The sequence below is a fragment of the Schistocerca nitens genome, chromosome 2 (assembly GCF_023898315.1).
Source record: "Schistocerca nitens isolate TAMUIC-IGC-003100 chromosome 2, iqSchNite1.1, whole genome shotgun sequence".
NCBI lineage: Eukaryota > Metazoa > Arthropoda > Insecta > Orthoptera > Acrididae > Schistocerca > Schistocerca nitens.
This window is the reverse complement of record NC_064615.1, coordinates 1,056,962,243-1,056,980,813: the sequence shown is the minus strand read 5'-3', so window position 1 is coordinate 1,056,980,813 and position 18,571 is coordinate 1,056,962,243.

Below are 18,571 nucleotides of genomic sequence, written 5' to 3'. Positions count from 1 at the left end.
GAGTACACACATAACGCTAGTTGGTCCATGAACGCTGCGGCCACATCTCAGCGCCGACAACTGCCGACCGCAGGCCGCGTGTGACGTAAACTCGATCCAAACGGCTCGTGGAGTGGCTAGTAAAGTAGGTGTATGCCTTTTGATGAAGTGGTTCAAATGGCTCTGAGCACTATGGGACTTAACATCTGAGGTCATCAATACCCTAGAACTTAGAACTACTTAAACCTAACCAACCTAAGGATATCACACACATACATGTCTGAGGCAGGATTCGAACCTGCTACCGTAGCGGTAGCGCGGTTCCAGACTGTAGGGCCTGGAACCGGTCGACCACTTCGGTCGGCGCCTTTTGATCGCCGTGTTGTATTACCCATGTGTCCAACAAAGCCAAGTTCTGTACAAGAGCAGGAAGTGCCGGGCAGGTGGTATAATGAGGCGTCTGGTCGGATGATCTGAGCACACAATTGAAATCTCCGCCTACTACCAAGTGGTCGGCATTGCTCTCGAAGAGCATTGCTATGCCTTCGGCATAAAAGATGCGGTGTTTTCTCCTTATGTCGATTCCGGAAGGAACAGACAGGTTCACTAGACGAACTGTACAAGCCATGAGTGCGACCTCATGAGCCGATGGTAAATAGAATACGTCAGTTGGCACAATCCTTCCCTGAGTACAATAGTTATACCTCCTCCATCCACATCTGAAGACAGGGCGAAGATGTCATATCCGTAGGTATCGAGAAAGAGTGCTTGCCGGACTTCTTGAAGGAAAACAACATCCAGATCCGCACCTCATAGTGTGTCCTGCAGCAAACTGGTTTTGAGATCAGAAGTAATTCCGTTGACATTGATCTTGGTGAGGCGGTATGCCTGCTCCATCAAGTCGGGGGACTGTCCTTGGTACTACATACTGGCGGTATTCGCGGTGTGAAGTGTCTTCAGGGCTAAGAGATAGGAAGCGGCGAGTATAGATCATGCCTGCGTAGGCGTATGTTGCCGTCAACGTGGAGGCGGCCAGCGGCATCAGTGTATCGTTAGGGACTTGAAGTGCATCTCCATCTCCTACACCTAGTCTCCCATGGAGGCCGGTAACACTAAACCTCGAGAGGTAGACGGGGCTTCGTGGTCTCCCGCATCCCCACAATGCGCGGTCTCGCCGGTAACGGGGGAAGGCGCCGAACCATCTGGTGCGTTACGAGCGGCCGTCTCGGACAGGTATATCGGCTAAGGCACCTCATCATCCATCTTCGCTTCCTTGGACTGGTCCACTGCCTTGGTCGATACGCGCCGTTTCTTATGTCGTTGGGCGACTTCTGTTTACGCTGTCTCGCCTCTGAGTCCGGCGCATGGCAGGGAGTGAATGTGGCGTCCTGTTCTACAGCTTACACCGCAACGTCGTCTGGTCATTACAGTGATGCATGAATGCCGCCTGGGTAACAGAGGCGTCGGTGCAAGAAGATGGTGGGAGTTCCTGCAGGAACTGTTTTCAGGGGCCTCCAACAGACAGGTCGCCGTCACAACAACGTAATCGGCATAGAGGTCGCTGTCGATGGTCGAATCCGATCGTCAGAGTTCGTCTGCACGAGACGGCTTTGCTGACATTGCGAACGCACATCCAGAGCAGGTTCCCGGTTGACCGTTTTGAATAATTAACAACCAGCAACCAGCGATCGTGAGATAAGAAGATATATGGTGGCGAGCTCGATGTGGACCTGTCGCACTCCTTTAAGGACAGGGAAAGTTTCGAAGGGCTTCCATTTTTCGATTGGATGATCGAGGACTGTACCAAAGGGTCGAAGAGCATGCGTAACTACAGGGTGTTTCAAAAATGACCGGTATATTTGAAACGGCAATAAAAACTAAACGAGCAGCGATAGAAATACACCGTTTGTCGCAATATGCTTGGGACAACAGTACATTTTCAGGCGGTCAAACTTTCGAAATTACAGTAGTTACAATTTTCAACAACAGATGGCGCTGCAAGTGATGTGAAAGATATAGAAGACAACGCAGTCTGTGGGTGCGCCATTCTGTACGTCGTCTTTCTGCTGTAAGCGTGTGCTGTTCACAACGTCCAAGTGTGCTGTAGACAACATGGTTTATTCCTTAGAACAGAGGATTTTTCTGGTGTTGGAATTCCACCGCCTAGAACACAGTGTTGTTGCAACAAGACGAAGTTTTCAACGAAAGTTTAATGTAACCAAAGGACCGAAAAGCGATACAATAAAGGATCTGTTTGAAAAATTTCAACTGACTGGGAACGTGATGGATGAATGTGCTGGAAAGGTAGGGCGACCGCGTACGGCAACCACAGAGGGCAACGCGCAGCTAGTGCAGCAGGTGATCCAACAGCGGCCTCGGGTTTCCGTTCGCCGTGTTGCAGCTGCGGTCCAAATGACGCCAACGTCCACGTATCGTCTCATGCGCCAGAGTTTACACCTCTATCCATACAAAATTCAACGCGGCAACCCCTCAGCGCCGCTACCATTGCTGCACGAGAGACATTCGCTAACGATATAGTGCACAGGATTGATGACGGCGATATGCATGTGGGCAGCATTTGGTTTACTGACGAAGCTTATTTTTACCTGGACGGCTTCGTCAATAAACAGAACTGGCGCATATGGGGAACCGAAAAGCCCCATGTTGCAGTCCCATCGTCCCTGCATCCTCAAAAAGTACTAGTCTGGGCCGCCATTTCTTCCAAAGGAATCATTGGCCCATTTTTCAGATCCGAAACGATTACTGCATCACGCTATCTGGACATTCTTCGTGAATTTGTGGCGGTACAAACTGCCTTAGACGACACTGCGAACACGTCGTGGTTTATGCAAGATGGTGCCCGGCCACATCGCACGGCCGACGTCTTTAATTTCCTGAATGAATATTTCGATGATCGTGTGATTGCTTTGGGCTATCCGAAACATACAGGAGGCGGCGTGGATTGGCCTCCCTATTCGCCAGACATGAACCCCTGTGACGTCTTTCTGTGGGGACACTTGAAAGACCAGGTGTACCGCCAGAATCCAGAAACAATTGAACAGCTGAAGCAGTACATCTCATCTGCATGTGAAGCCATTCCGTCAGACACGTTGTCAAAGGTTTCGGGTAATTTCATTCAGAGACTACGCCATATTATTGCTACGCATGGTGGATATGTGGAAAATATCGTACTATAGAGTTTCCCAGACCGCAGCGCCATCTGTTGTTGAAAATTGTAACTACTGTAATTTCGAAAGTTTGTCTGCCTGAAAATGTACTGTTGTCCCAAGCATATTGCAACAAACGGTGTGTTTCTATCGCTGCTCGTTTAGTTTTTATTACCGTTTCAAATATACCGGTCATTTTTGAAACACCCTGTAAATACGCTGGGAGCTAAAACACGCGCACATTTTGTATCGCCAGTCCGTCATATTGAAGTGTTACCACACTCAACGTTACCGTCAGGGTGGCAGAATCGGCAACCTTCTGTCGGGCGGCTAAGAAGTTTGCTCAGGCTTCATCGTCAGTGCACTTGACATATACGAGGGCGGTTCAGAAAGTAACCTCCGATTGGTCACAGTGCGGGTTGTGGGGGGAGTAGCGACGCCATCTGTGCGTTCACGCACTCAACAGGTCAGTCGGCATCAAGCCGTGGTCGAGTGAACGTCGTACCTGCGCTAGTTTAGTTTTGTGGCAGTTTGAAATGTGTGCTGCAATAGAAAACCCCGCCAAATGTGAAGTGCGTGCTGTCATAAGGTTTTTTACAGCCAAAGGATATTCTGCAGCAGCTATTCATCGTGAGCTTTGTGCCGTGTACGGACCAAGAGTTATGAGTGAAGGAGTTGTCCGTGAATGGGTACGTTTATTTAAAAGTGGACGAGAAAACGTTCATGATGAGGAGAGGAGTGGTAGACCATCATTGGTGACTGACGAACTCGTTCAGACAGTTGATGCAAAAGTTCGTGAAAATCGACGTTTCTCAATGTCGGAGTTGTCTACTGGTTTTCCACAGATTTCTAAGACTCTCTTGTACGAGATAGTGACAGCAAGATTGGGTTACCGTAAGTTCTGTGCACGATGGGTGCCCAAAATTCTTACCGACCACCACAAAACTCAAAGAATGGCCTCTGCATTAGACTTTCTGTCACGTTATGAGGACGAAGGAGAACCATTGTTAAACAGAATCGTGACCGGTGACGAAACCTGGATTAAGTACGTGAACCCTGAGACAAAAGAACAATCAAAGATGTGGGCACATTCAAATTCGCCTACCAAACCAAGAAAAGCCTCGCAAGATTTTTCTGCCAGAAAACTGATGGCAACGGTGTTTTGGGATGCCAAAGGGGTGTTGTTGGTTGAATTCATGGAACGTGGTACGACCATTAATCAAGACGTGTACTGTGAAACAATAAAAAAGTTACGACGGGCTATACAGAACAAACGCCGTGGTATGCTGACTTCCGGTATAGTTTTTTTGCACGATAACGCCCGTCCTCACTCTGCTCGCAGAACAACGGCCCTTCTTGAGTCCTTCAAGTGGGACGTTATCAACCATCCATCTTACAGCCCAGACCTGGCGCCAAGTGATTATCACCTCTTCATGCATTTGAAGAAATGGCTCGGGTCACAGCGGTTTGATGACGACGAAGAGCTCAAAGATGCGGTCACAGGCTGGCTCCAGGCACAAGCGGGTGATTTTTATGCAGAAGGAATTTCAAAGCTTGTGAAGAGATACGATAAGTGCCTCAATCGCTATGGAGACTATGTAGAAAAATAGTGCAAAGATGTAGTTGTATGATGTATATATTAAAATATTTTTATTTAACTTGGTGTATTTTTTTAAATCAACCGGAGGTTACTTTCTGAACGGCCCTGGAACGATAGACAAGTGGATGCCCAACAGCTCTTTCAGATCAGAGTGTATCACATCTCATACAAATCTCTCTACTTCGTAGGCCTTGGGTCTGGAGTACGTTGCGTCAAACTGTAGCTTGATAGTGACTTTCCGACACGAAAGAACCAACGAACGTCAGGAACGTAGCTATGAAACTCGATACCAGCACTGTGGCGTGGTGAACAACAGACCCGGAAACGCGACACGGAACGTCCGAAAGGTCTGCACTACTGTAGAGAGAAGAAAAGAAAGAAAAAGGGACCATCCGTGGCATTCTGTCCCCTATTCCGCGAGAATACAAGACGAACTGCTCTAGCGCGACTAACGCCCCGTCCTCACAGCTTAGATATGAGGTACTGGCGGAGGTAAAGCTGTGGAGACGGGTCGTCAGTCGTGTTTGAGTAGCTCGTCTTGTATTCTCGCGGAATAGGGGACAGAATGCCACGGAAATGATACGGGAGTCGGAGTGGCTATAATTAACACATTACCGTTTTCCTTTGAGGCAGGATCTTTCTCCTAAAATTTTAAGTCCAGATTTCTCCTCTGAATACGAAAATATTTTGTAATAAAATAAGAGATATCAGAGCTCTGACGGAAAGATTTAAGGGTTCGTTTTTTCCGTACACTCTTCAATAGTGGAATGGTAGAGATACAGCTTCAAGATGGCGCGATGAACCCTCTGCCATGCACCTGATACTGAAATGCAGATTAGTCTGTTCTAAAAGTATTTAAAATTGTTGTGTGACAGGTCTAGAGACATGTAAAATGGCTTCGTGTGCTCACGGGCTTGAAAATGTTTCCTGTGTTAGATTTTGCGAATAATAATCCTGAAAGACAGAGTGGTGCTCAAGATTAATAAATTCTTGTATGAGTTGGTGGAGTGCCAATATTTTCCACAGTTACTTTTTTAACGGACTAGCGATGATTTTCACGCAACACCGCGAGTGAACAGAGCCTCAGATTGTTTTCGCAAAGTATCCTCTAACACACTGAAGCGCCAAAGAAACTGGTATAGGCAGGTGTACTCAAATACTGAGATATCTGAACAAGCAGAATACGGCGCTGCGGTCGGGAAAGCCTATATAAGACAAGAGTCTGGCGCAGTTGTTAGATCGCTTACTATTGCTACAATAGCAGGTTATCAAGATTTAAGTGAGTTTAAACGTCGTGTTTTAGTCGGCGCACGAGCGATGGGACACAGAATCTCCGAGGTAGCGATGAAGTGGGGATTTTCCAGTACGAAAATTTCACGAGTGTACTGTGAATATCAGGAAGCCGCTAAAACATCAAATCTACCACATCACTGAGGCCGGAAAAAGATCCTGCAAGAACGGGACCAACTACGCTTCAAGAGAATCGTTCAACGTGACAGAAGTGCAACCCTTTTTTAAGTTGCTGCAGATTTCATTGCTGGGTCATCAACAGGTGCCAGCGTGCAAAAAATTCAATGAAACAACATCGATACGGGCTTTCGGAGTCGGAGGCCCACTCGTGTACCCTTGATAACTGCACGACACAAAGCTTTACGCCTCGCCTAGCCCGTCAACACCGATATTAGACTGGAAGCCTGTTGCCTGGTCAGACGTGTCTCGTTTCAAATTGAACCGAGCGGATGGACGTGAACGGGTATGGAGACAACCTCATGAATCCATGGACCCTGCATGTCAGCAGGAGACTGTTCAAGCAGGTGGAGGCTCTGTAATGGTGTGGGGCGTGTGCAGTTGGAGTGACATGGGACCCCTGACACGTCAAGATACGACTCTGACAGGTAATATGTATTAAGCATCCTATCTGATCACCTGCATCCATTCAAGTCCATTGTGTATTCCGACGGGCTTGGGAAATTCTAGCAGGACAATGTGACACCCACGCGGCTGTAATTGCTACAGAGTGGCTCCATGAACACTTTTCTGGGTTTAAACACTTCCACTGGGCACCAAACTCCCCAGACATGGACATTATTGATCATATCTGGGATGTCTTGTAACGTGCTGTTCAGAAGAGATCTCCACCTCTTCGTAGTCTTACGGATTTAATGACAGCCCTGCAGGATGGATGGTGTCAGTTCCCTCCAGCACTACTTCAGACATTAGTCGAGTCCATGTCACGTCGCGTTTCGGCTCTTCTGTGTGATGGGGACCCTATACGATATTAGGCTGCTGTACTAGTCTTTTTGGCTCTTCAGTGTAATTCGAAAACTGAACTGTGGATAAAAAGCAAAGCATACCTATCTGTCATTGCACTCGCAGCATATGAGAAAGTGTGAAATTAAAAAAAAAAAAAATGGTCAACTGTAGCCTCATTGTGTTGAGAACGTTTACTTGCCTGGTGGGAAATAGCAAAAGAATAATCGAGCTGTGCAACGGACATATGGCAGCCTCCTAGACTGAAACGTAGCCAACGAACACCGAAGCATTTAATAAACCCTTTCACCAACGAATTATACTGTTTATACTGTCCCAGCATGCAGCTAACGCAGCTCTTAGCGTTGGCAGCCGGACAGTCTAGAGAAAACAAAGTTGAGAGATGGTGTGGACTTTCATTTCGGCTCATCCTCACACCAGGGGCTCTGCCTCATTCACTAAGTAGTGAAGACAAAGGGCAACATTTCCGACCGTGCCACGTCGCCGTAATAGCAGTTCTTTCAGAAGGAAGTCTCCGTAGTAACAAAGACGTGCCTTTGCCATAGAGCTCCGTCCAAGTTATTGTTCAGAGTGGGACGCAATTAGTCCTTTCCCGTTATCTTTCTCTGCGGGGCGAAGATTAACGGCTCGGCCGGAGTAACAAGGTGTTGGAAGCGAGCCAGGCGTGTTTCTGCAGAATAAAAGCAGGCTTCTGCGGTGTTAGATATAGCGGGCGGAAGGCGTCGTGCAAAGACAGCTGGGGACTTGGTGTAGGTAAGGGCCCACCTCCTTTCCACTGCGTCGGCTGCTTGCCTAGCCAGCACCTGCTGACTTTGCACCACCTGCATTATTTATTCAGCAGCTGCTGCAGTATCGTACCACTTCTCTAGCAAAAAGAAATGACATGAACGGTGTCCATAAATTATCTCCAATACTTAAGACTAGATATTAACAAATGGTTTTCAGTATGTGGTAAGGTAACTCAGAAAGATTTTCTTTCCTTCCTTCCAGGTGACGTAGCTGAACCGCATCATCTTCATCTTTGCCTAGGTGTGGTGTCTCGTCTTCCGGAGCCTTGGCTTTGCTCTGCCGCGATTGGTGCGTTTGCTTTTAAATTTCGGAGGGCGCTGCATTCTGTGGAGAGACCTGCCGACGACGAGAGTATCGAGTGCTGCTGCCGGAGTGAGACGGGGAGTTTAATTCCGGTTGTGTGGCAGCGCAATGTTGCGGGAAAGCTGGTATAACTTCCTGCGAACGCACGTGATTGCTACGAGCGTGTGTACTCTGGACGGAGCAGTGTTCTGCACGGGCTGTGTGATAAGGAAGCTCGGCGTGGCAACTGTTGATGCGACGTGTCCGCGTTGCTATGGCGGAACTGGGGCGATTGACATAACTCGAGTTGGTGCTGGTTGCAACCTGTCGACGAATGGTTGTCTGCCTTCTGGACTAACGGTGAGAAGTTCCTCACTTGACGAGTCTCACTCAATTTCTACCGGAGTCATCGGGTGTGTTTTGCTCTAAGGTCGTATACCATGGTGTTCCACAATTTTAGTAGGGTCAGGTGTGCCCGAAATCCCGATTCAATGATCTGCTATTATATTGTCAAGTGTAAGTATCACTAGAGTGTTAACTCGCTGTGCCTTAATAACGGAACCTAAAATATTATCTGTGGTTGAAATTTTATTGTGACCCAAGTGCAATAACGATCTTGTATTTTACTGAGTGGTTTTATTATTTAGTACTGGCCGTCACATTTACTAAGGCGAAGATTTACGAAGGCGAGTGGGCGTCATTAATAGCTCCTCCCTAGATAGGCGCTATATTTTGAACCATGTGTTTCAATGTTTAGTAATTTTTATTTTATGCGTTATAGAGAGTTGCTGTCATGCCCTATGTGGACGATTCGCCACGTTGGTGAAGTTTCTAGTTGTTCTGCTGGTCTGTGCCATATTGCTAAAGCAGGTAGTTCTAGCACAGCTGATTGTAAATTTTTCCTAGTGGTGAGGAGCACGGGCTGGTTTTAAGTGCTAACTCACAACTTCAACCATTCTCAAATATTTATTACTACTGATATTCAGGCCCTTCAGGCTGAGTGGCGAGTTGGTTATTAATTTTATGTTCTTAGCTTGTTTCATTAAGAAAAAACCTTTCGTATATGAATTTGTCTTTTGGTCTTTATTGCTCCTTTGGACGAAGTAAATTAACGGTTGGTTTTGCATTCTTGTAGCATCATCAAAACAGCATTTGTGGTTATATGTGATTGGCCCTTCTGGCCGAATGATTAAAGTCATTCCTTTCAGTAACTTATTGTATTGGTCAATAATTAATCAAAAGTGTTGGGTCCCTCAGACCGTGATTATCTCCTTATGTTGTGAATGTTCAGCGGCCCTTCAGGCCTGGAGTTAAAAAAAATTTTTTTTGTGTTTTGTGATATACCAGTGAACAAGTGTTTTTTTTTAATGTTTAATAAAATTAAATTGTGTTTGAAACTGTAACCTCATTTGGGTCTACGCTTTCACTCCCTGCAGCCTTTGAGCTCTGCTTACCTTACGTTTTGGTTAATTTTTCCCATACCATGACGTTTCAGTAGCTTTGACGCTAAATTGAACTTGAAAACCTGTTAAAATGGTGGACGCCTCAGGAGAAATCTTTGTGTGTGACGTGCTTCATACAGACGACGGCCGGTACACAAGTACAATGAAACATTCGAACACGGTATGGAAGGCCATCATAGTCTCGACCACCTATTCGGGCTTGGCACACGTCATTTTCGGAAAAAGAAGGAAGATGGGGTTTAGCGTCTTGTCGACATCGATGTCAGAGATGGAGCACAAACTCGGACTGTGTCAAGGATGGGGAACGAAATCGCCTGTGCCCTTTCAATGGAACCATCCTGGCATCTGCCTGGAGCGATATAGGGACATCACGGAAAACCTAAAGCTGGATGGACGGACGCGAGTTTGAATCGTCGTGAGTCCAGTGTACTAACCACTGTGCCATCTCGCTCTGTTCGGAAAAAGGTAGTGTTTTCCATAAAAACGGGCAGGGTTGCCCATCTGTTTCAGACGCTAACGTAAACAAGATATGGCAGGCGTTTGCAAGCAGTCCGACTAAATAGGTGGATACAGCGGCCAGAGAGTTGTAAATGAGGCGATCAGTAGTTCACAATGTCTTGCATAAGAAGTTATGGCTATATACCTACAAGGTACAGCTCCTTCAGGCATTAAAGCCTACGACAAACCTCAGCGAAAACAGTTTGCAGTGTAAATGCTAGGCATGACTAATACAAACAATAACTTTTTGGAAAAGATTTGTTGCTCCAGTGAGGCAACGTTTCTTGTATCCCGCAAATCGTCGTAATGTTTGCATTTGAGGTTCACGGTATCCTTATGTCACACGTGAAATGAAAAAAGACAGTCCCAACGTGAATGTTTGGTCAGCACAATTGGACTGACCCATAATTGCAGCATTGGTACGTTCTTTTTCATCGAGTCTGCCGTCAACGGTAGTGTTTACCTGGACGTGTTGCAAGAGTTTGCTCTGTTGCAATTGGAACACCTGCAACCTGATTTCATATTCCAGCAGAATCCCATTGGCTTTTCTTAATTTCTAGATGAAAAGTTTCTGAGTAGGGTATTATGTGAAATGGTCCAATTAGATAGGCGCCGTGATTTTGTGACCTCACACCATTACACTTTTTCCTTTGGGGTTTTGAGATGTACATGGTGTACTGAACCATATATGAAGAGAAATGAGATATAGACTACACATTATCCATGCCACTAAGGGTGAACACATAGGTGAATGAGAAAACAATGTTTTATGAGTTATCACATGTTGAAAACCAATTGTTAACAGTAGTAAGACAATGGCTGTCATGGCGTACTTTCGATGATAAATTGATATTAAATCAATCAATTAAACTCCCCATCCCCTTAATCTATTGTTCTGCTAAGTGGTTTATGATCCTCTGAGGGATGATTTACGACCCCTGGGGATAAGCAGTCATTCTGAGAAACCCCCAACCCCTAAACCTCGCCCTCATCCCACCCACCCACCTAGGAAAAGGGCACTTGTTCAGTTCTGAGCCTGCTGCCCCCTTAATGGAAATTCCCCAGACCCCCTTCCCTGCCCCACTTCCTGCTGCCCTCCCCCATCACGAAATTGGCGGGAAAAACACTTAGTCTCTCCTCGAGAGGAAGAATCTCATGACATGAAATTCACGTCAGTGACAATAGTGATAATATTTTGATGCATAATCTTTATTTAATCAGTTTGTCAGAGACAAGGCCTCATTCCTGTTGAGAAATATCTCAATAGCCATACCCCACTATTATGACATCACCTAAGTATCTATTCATAGATACTGCTGCAGTTAGGTCAAGATCCTTACTGCATTGCTCCTGCAGTCCATCAGTTCCCTGGCAATATTCAGGCACCTTTGATTGATCGCTTCCATATTTGGCAGGAAATATCTCATCAAATCGACTCAATGTGGGGAATATTGCAATTTACTGGAAAAACACTCATCATATACCCGAGGTATGCACTGATAGACGATTTCACAAGCACAACAACCCGTGTACAGTGAAAAATAAAAAAAAAATCTTTTCACATCTTCACATCAAATCCAGGGCAGACATGACGGGAACGACAGCCCCGACAGCCGCCTCATGTACTCCCGCGTGCACAGGTCGGAAAAGAGAACTGGCAACGGGACTGGCCCGTGTGGCATGCAGACCAGAAGTTGTGCTGATCCCAGAACAAAGCGTCAAGTGGCAGTAACTCTTTGTGCAGTTGTGCAAACAGGTAAGAGGTGGTAGGAAGCACTATCTTCCTGCTCCCACAAACATCAGACCTGATGTCCTGCTCTGATTGCAGTGGTACAGATTGGCAGTGGGAGTAACGTATTACAGAAAAAAATATCACTAATGAAGACCTTAAATGTTTCATGAAAAACACTGCCTAACACATATACTTCAAACAGACTCATGAAACGTGCACTTGCTAACAGATCCGAGCAGATGCACCGTGCTAGAAAAATAATTCCTTTACTACACTTTGCTGGGACGATGTGACAACAATCATCTGCACCAACAGTTCGACGTCGTTTGCAGCACCATGGACTATCAGTTCGGAGACCATGGCTGCGGTTACCCTTGACGCTGCATCACAGATAGGAGCACCTGCGATGGTGTACTCAACGACGAACCTGGGTGCACGAATGGCAAAATATCATTTTTTTGGATGAATCCAGGTTCTGTTTACAGCATAATGATGGTCGCATTCGTGTTTGGCGACATCGCGGTGAACGCACATTGGAAGCGTGTATTCGTCATCGCCATACTGGCGTATCACCCGGCGTGATGGTATGGGGTGCCATTGGTTACACGTCTCGGTCACCTCTTATTCGCATTGACGGCACTTTGAACAGTGGACGTTACCTTTCAGATGTGTTACGACCCGTGGCTCTACCCTTCATTCGATCCCTGCGAAACCCTACATTTTAGCAGGATAATGCACGACCGCATGTTGCAGGTCCTGTACGGGCCTTTCTGGATACAGAAAATGTTCGACTGCTGCCCTGGCCAGCACATTCTCCAGGTCTCTCACTAATTGAAAACGTCTGGTCAATGGTGGCCGAGCAACTGGTTCGTCACAATACGCCAGTCAGTACTCTAGATGAACTTTGGTATCGTGTTGAAGCTGCATGGGCAGCTGTACCTGTGCACACCATCCAAACCCTGTTTGACTCAATGCCCAGGCGTATCAAGGATCTATGCACCCAAATTGCATGAAAATGTAATCACATGTCACTTCTAGTAAAATATATTTGTCCAATGAATACCCGTTTATCATCTGCATTTCGTCTTGGTGTAGCAATTTTAATGGCCAGTAGTGTATTAAAGGCGCCGTTAAATAATGGTTTGAAAGGCGAAAATACCCATAAGAGTCACCTAAGCGGTCATTTATTTCCAGGATCATTGCTAAATTTCTGGCTATTAAAATTGAAATCGATACAAAATAACTAAATCTTAATTATTGTTTATATGTAGTTCAGCAGGAAGAATACATGATTAAATTTGTAGCTGTTTGAGGGATGTACAGGGTGCGAAACGTACTGAACAGTTCTGCCACTTTGGGCAGCAACAACGACTCCAACCTGGACAGACATCGAGTCAAGCTTAGCTTGAATGACACAGATAGGTTACTCAGTCGTGCTTCAACTGTATACCAGGGCTGATCATAGGGACTAGCGAGTGACGGCATATGAGTCTATCAGGAAACCATTACCAGATGTTTCCATTGTGTGTGAAATCTAGAGAATATGTTGGTCAGGGCAACATCATCTGCATCGAGGGAGGTTTGCTTCCTCTGGATCACGGGGTCCCAGGTTCGGCACCCGGCCGGGTTGCGAATTTTCTCTGCCCGGGGACTCGGTGTGTGTGTGTTGTCATCACCATTTCATCATCATCATCATCATCATCCGTGACAGTGGCTAATCGGACTGAGTAAAAAAATAAGACTGTGTAAAAATTGGGACTTTGTATGGGCGCTAATGACCACGCAGTTGAGCGCAAACACAAAAGTCATCATCGAGAGAGGTCATATAGGATGGGTAGTATTTGGTCTTGTACGATCTTGTTGGAGCGTAATGTCACGGAGATCTCGAAGGAGGGGCTCACACACATGCTCAACATGCGTTTTCGCAGAATTCTTGAACAGTCTGAGTTACATTTAATAAAGTTTCTTGTGACAGAAAAACTTTTGTACACAAATTAATACGGACTGAGAAAGCATCGCTCGTTCCAAACACAGCTTGTCCTTTTCTCGCATGATATCCTACACACCATGGCGGAGGGCAATACGCAGAGTCCCGAAACGCATTTGACCCAATGACCCACAGATTGCTGTCCGAGCATGCGGTTTTGGTCCACAGAAATGTGAGTGGCTCTAAGATTTATTAAGTATTAGAATGCAGTAAGCGTTCTCCAACGGAGTGTTCATCAGAGACAAGGATATCGTACCCCAGGGAAGTGTGATTGAACCGATTTTATGGCCTATATACATAAGTGATCTGACGGAGAGAGTGAGCACGAATTTACGACCGTTTGCCGATGACGTTGTAGAGATCGGGAAAGTGTCGCCGTTAAGTGACTGTAGGAATATACAAGACGATTTAGAGAATTTTTCTGGTTGCTGTGATGAATGGCAGCTTACTCTAAACGTAGTGAAATGTGAGTTAATGCCGATGAGTAGAAAAAAGCAGCCATGTAACGTTCGAATACAGAATTAGTAAGGTGCAGTTTGACACCGTCGCTTCCATTAAATATATACAGACGCTACGTTGCAAAGCAGTATGAAATGGAATGAACATATCGGGTTGGTAGTAAGGAAATCAAATGCTCAACTCTGTTTTATTGGGAGAAATTTGGGGAAGTGTAGCTCATCCATATAGGAAACGGCGTATAGAATACTAGTGCGACACATTCTTGAGTACTGTTCAAGTGGTTTGGAGCTTCAAGTGTTTTGCAGCCCCACCAGTTAGGATTAAAGGAAACATCGTAGCAGTTCAGAGGTATACTGCTAGATTTGTTACCGGTAGGTTCGATCAGCACGAAAGTATTACAGAGATGCTGCGTGAACTCAGATGCGGATTCGCGGAGGGAATGTGACGCAAAGCACTGTGGCACAGATTTAGAAAACTGGCATTTGAGGCCGACTGCAGAACGCTTCTGTTGTGTCGTCCAAACTAGACACAGCCAGGGCAAAAGCACAACAGGCCCAAAGATGCCAGCTGGTGACAGTGTCACAGAGACTCGCCACCTGCGCGAGTTTCACCAGGATCACGAGCGGCGCTGAGGATGAAGATATCGACTTTGCCTTGGCCAGTTGCCGGTAGAGATGGGGGATCCGCTCCTGAACCGATTCATAGAGTTGAATCTTTCAAAGGAGTGAACAATCAGTGATTCAGAAAAAAAGAACGGTAGCTCCAAACATTTCCCACAGCAGAGAGAGAGAGAGAGAGAGAGAGAGGGGGGGGCGAGGGAGTCGGAGCAGATCAGCGAGCTCTCTGCTGGTCAGAGCACACTGCACGCCACACAACACAGCTGGCGCCGGCCTCTGCCCTGCTTCTGCCTTGGCTGCCTGCATTGTGCAGTGCCCCATTGGGTTTTGTGTTTCACATATGCCGTAACGTCTCTGTGCTTCCTCTGCTGCATGCAGCAGTGTCTGGCGCACCTAAAACTTGGCATCGCACTCCGTCGGCGATCACTTCAGTCGCACGTCCTGCCCTCTGGGCAGTTGATGCGAGCAACAGGACAGAGAGCCTCCTAGCGGAGAACATAAGAACTACTTGCAACAACCTGCTCGCAAGAGAACGGACGATTTGTCTCGGAGCGGGTGACTGGTGGCCGTTCACCGCTCCCCCCACCCTCGTAACTCGCCCGCTCAACACTCACCCCACCGCTCTCGACTCTAGCCAGAGCGTTGAGCAAAGCAACTCACGTGTCACTCTGGTCTCTGCGGTCTTAGCTCACGCAGTAATACAGCTCGCGGCTCGACCAGCTTGACTCAGCGCCTCTGCATCGGAGTTCGTCTATACTGGATATTGTTGTTCGTACTAATACCGATGTGTATATTACATAATTATGTTACGTATACATCATTTGTTTTTATTTTATTTTTATTTGTTTAAACTGATCAGATGAGGTTCTTGACGACTCCTCTTACTATAGGATTTTTTATTATGGACACTCGAATTTACGCTTTAATTACGAGTGAACCGATAAACGTATCGCAAAATGTGATACACCAACATTTTCCTTGTTTTATTCTGCGTAAGGCTATATGCAGCACTTTCGTCTTACAGTCAAATTTATATTTTTTTTCTAATTGTAGTACGGATATTGCGATTTTGGGCGTCTTCGGAAGGAAACGTTCACTTTAAAAATATATGGCTTGGGATGTATTTGTACGAGGTTAATGAAATTTTAATACATTATAGCCAAATACATTGTTAATGTAAATCTCAAGTTACAACATTTTCCGATCACCCAAAAAACCACGATAGTGCAAAATAAATCGATAATCAAAAACTTTGTCATATCGTGGAAATTTCAGTAAACAATACAAAATTCTTACTCATTATCTGTGTTAATTCAAAATAGGATCAATTAAGATCAAAATACAGGTATAGTACTGGAATAAACCAAGTTTAAAGGGCAATGTGCCTTCCATTTATTTTATATTGTGAATGAGTGGTGAGTCATGAAAAAGACCTAGTTCACTTCAGGGAGTGAACAGTTCTGATCCGATCTCTGAAAAGAACACTTTTGCCCATCTCTAGTTGCCGGCCGACTACAATCCACCACTGACCGGATGACAACGGACAGAAGCCTACTCGGAAGACAGAAGAGCATCTCTCGCCCACCTGGTTATAGATCATCGTCCAGGGCTGACTGAGGCAGCGAACGTCGTTTAGTGAACTCTTGGAAGTGAACAGACTGTTGTTGTAAATTGCATTTACTATGTACTGTGAAGTCTACCTACGATCATTTGCACTTAGCCATTTGAGAGCCGCTTTGTGTTATGTTACAAGTCATGCTGAAGACTTCTTATTCGTCAAGACACAAAGATAAGTAAACCTTTTTAACCCCTTTGCGTTGTAGAATCTCCGTTCTCCTACCCTGTGGCATAGCTGTGTAATAGTGGCAGGGAGAATTTGTCTTAGCGGTGCACTGCAACAGAAGCCGTTTCACGAACCCACAAACTCATCCTACCGCAACTACAGTGGCAACACGGCCTCCACACCAGTATCAAAAATGGTTCAAATGGCTCTGAGCACTATGGGACTCAGCTGCTGTGGTCATAAGTCCCCTAGAACTTAGAACTACTTAAACCTAACTAACCTAAGGACATCACACACATCCATGCCCGAGGCAGGATTCGAACCTGCGACCGTAGCGGTCGTGCGGTTCCAGACTGTAGCGCCTAGAACCGTTCGGCCACTCCGGCCGGCCACACCAGTAGCGACGAGGCTTTTACAAAACTGGCGACGAGGGTTTACAAAAGATTGTACTGCTGCCAACGTACACTCTGCGCAAGGACCGCGAAGATAAGAGGCGAGAAATTAGGGCTCGTCCGGAGGCTTTTAGATAGTCGTCTTTCCCTCGCTCTGTTTGCGTACAGTAACGTTGCGGAGTATATTTGTAGATGTAGGCACCGGCGATAAAGCATCAGAACTGTAGCAGATGCTGTCCAAATTACCGCCTATGCGAAACAGAAGCGATCGCATTGTGTACCCAGTGCCAGCCCATAGACTAGATTTGATTACATTAGATTCAGTTTTCACTCCATAGATCCGAAAATGAAGTGATTCTAGTGGGTGTGCAACAATTCAGAAAGTATAACATAAAAAAACATAAAACATACAGGGTGTTTCAAAAATGACCGGTATATTTGAAACGGCAATAAAAACTAAACGAGCAGCGATAGAAATACACCGTTTGTTGCAATATGCTTGAGACAACAGTACATTTTCAGGCAGGCAAACTTTCGAAATTACAGTAGTTACAATTTTGAACAACAGATGGCGCTGCACGTGATGTGAAAGATATAGAAGACAACGCAGTCTGTGGGTGCGCCATTCTGTACGTCGTCTTTCTGCTGTAAGCGTGTGCTGTTCACAACGTGCAAGTGTGCTGTAGACAACATGGTTTATTCCTTAGAACAGAGGATTTTGTCTGGTGTTGGAATTCCACCGCCTAGAACACAGTGTTGTTGCAACAAGATGAAGTTTTCAACGGAGGTTTAATGTAACCAAAGGACCGAAAAGCGATACAATAAAGGATCTGTTTGAAAAATTTCAACTGACTGGGAACGTGACGGATGAACGTGCTGGAAAGGTAGGGCGACCGCGTACGGCAACCACAGAGGGCAACGCGCAGCTAGTGCAGCAGGTGATCCAACAGCGGCCTCGGGTTTCCGTTCGCCATGTTGCAGCTGCGGTCCAAATGACGCCAACGTCCACGTATCGTCTCATGCGCCAGAGTTTACACCTCTATCCATACAAAATTCAAACGCGGCAACCCCTCAGCGCCGCTACCATTGCTGCACGAGAGACATTCGCTAACGATATAGTGCACAGGATTGATGACGGCGATATGCATGTGGGCAGCATTTGGTTTACTGACGAAGCTTATTTTTACCTGGACGGCTTCGTCAATAAACAGAACTGGCGCATATGGGGAACCGAAAAGCCCCATGTTGCAGTCCCATCGTCCCTGCATCCTCAAAAAGTACTGGTCTGGGCCGCCATTTCTTCCAAAGGAATCATTGGTCCATTTTTCAGATCCGAAACGATTACTGCATCACGCTATCTGGACATTCTTCGTGAATTTATGGCGGTACAAACTGCCTTAGACGACACTGCGAACACCTTGTGGTTTATGCAAGATGGTGCCCGGCCACATCGCACGGCCGACGTCTTTAATTTCCTGAATGAATATTTCGATGATCGTGTGTTTGCTTTGGGCTCCCTATTCGCCAGACATGAACCCCTGTGACTTCTTTC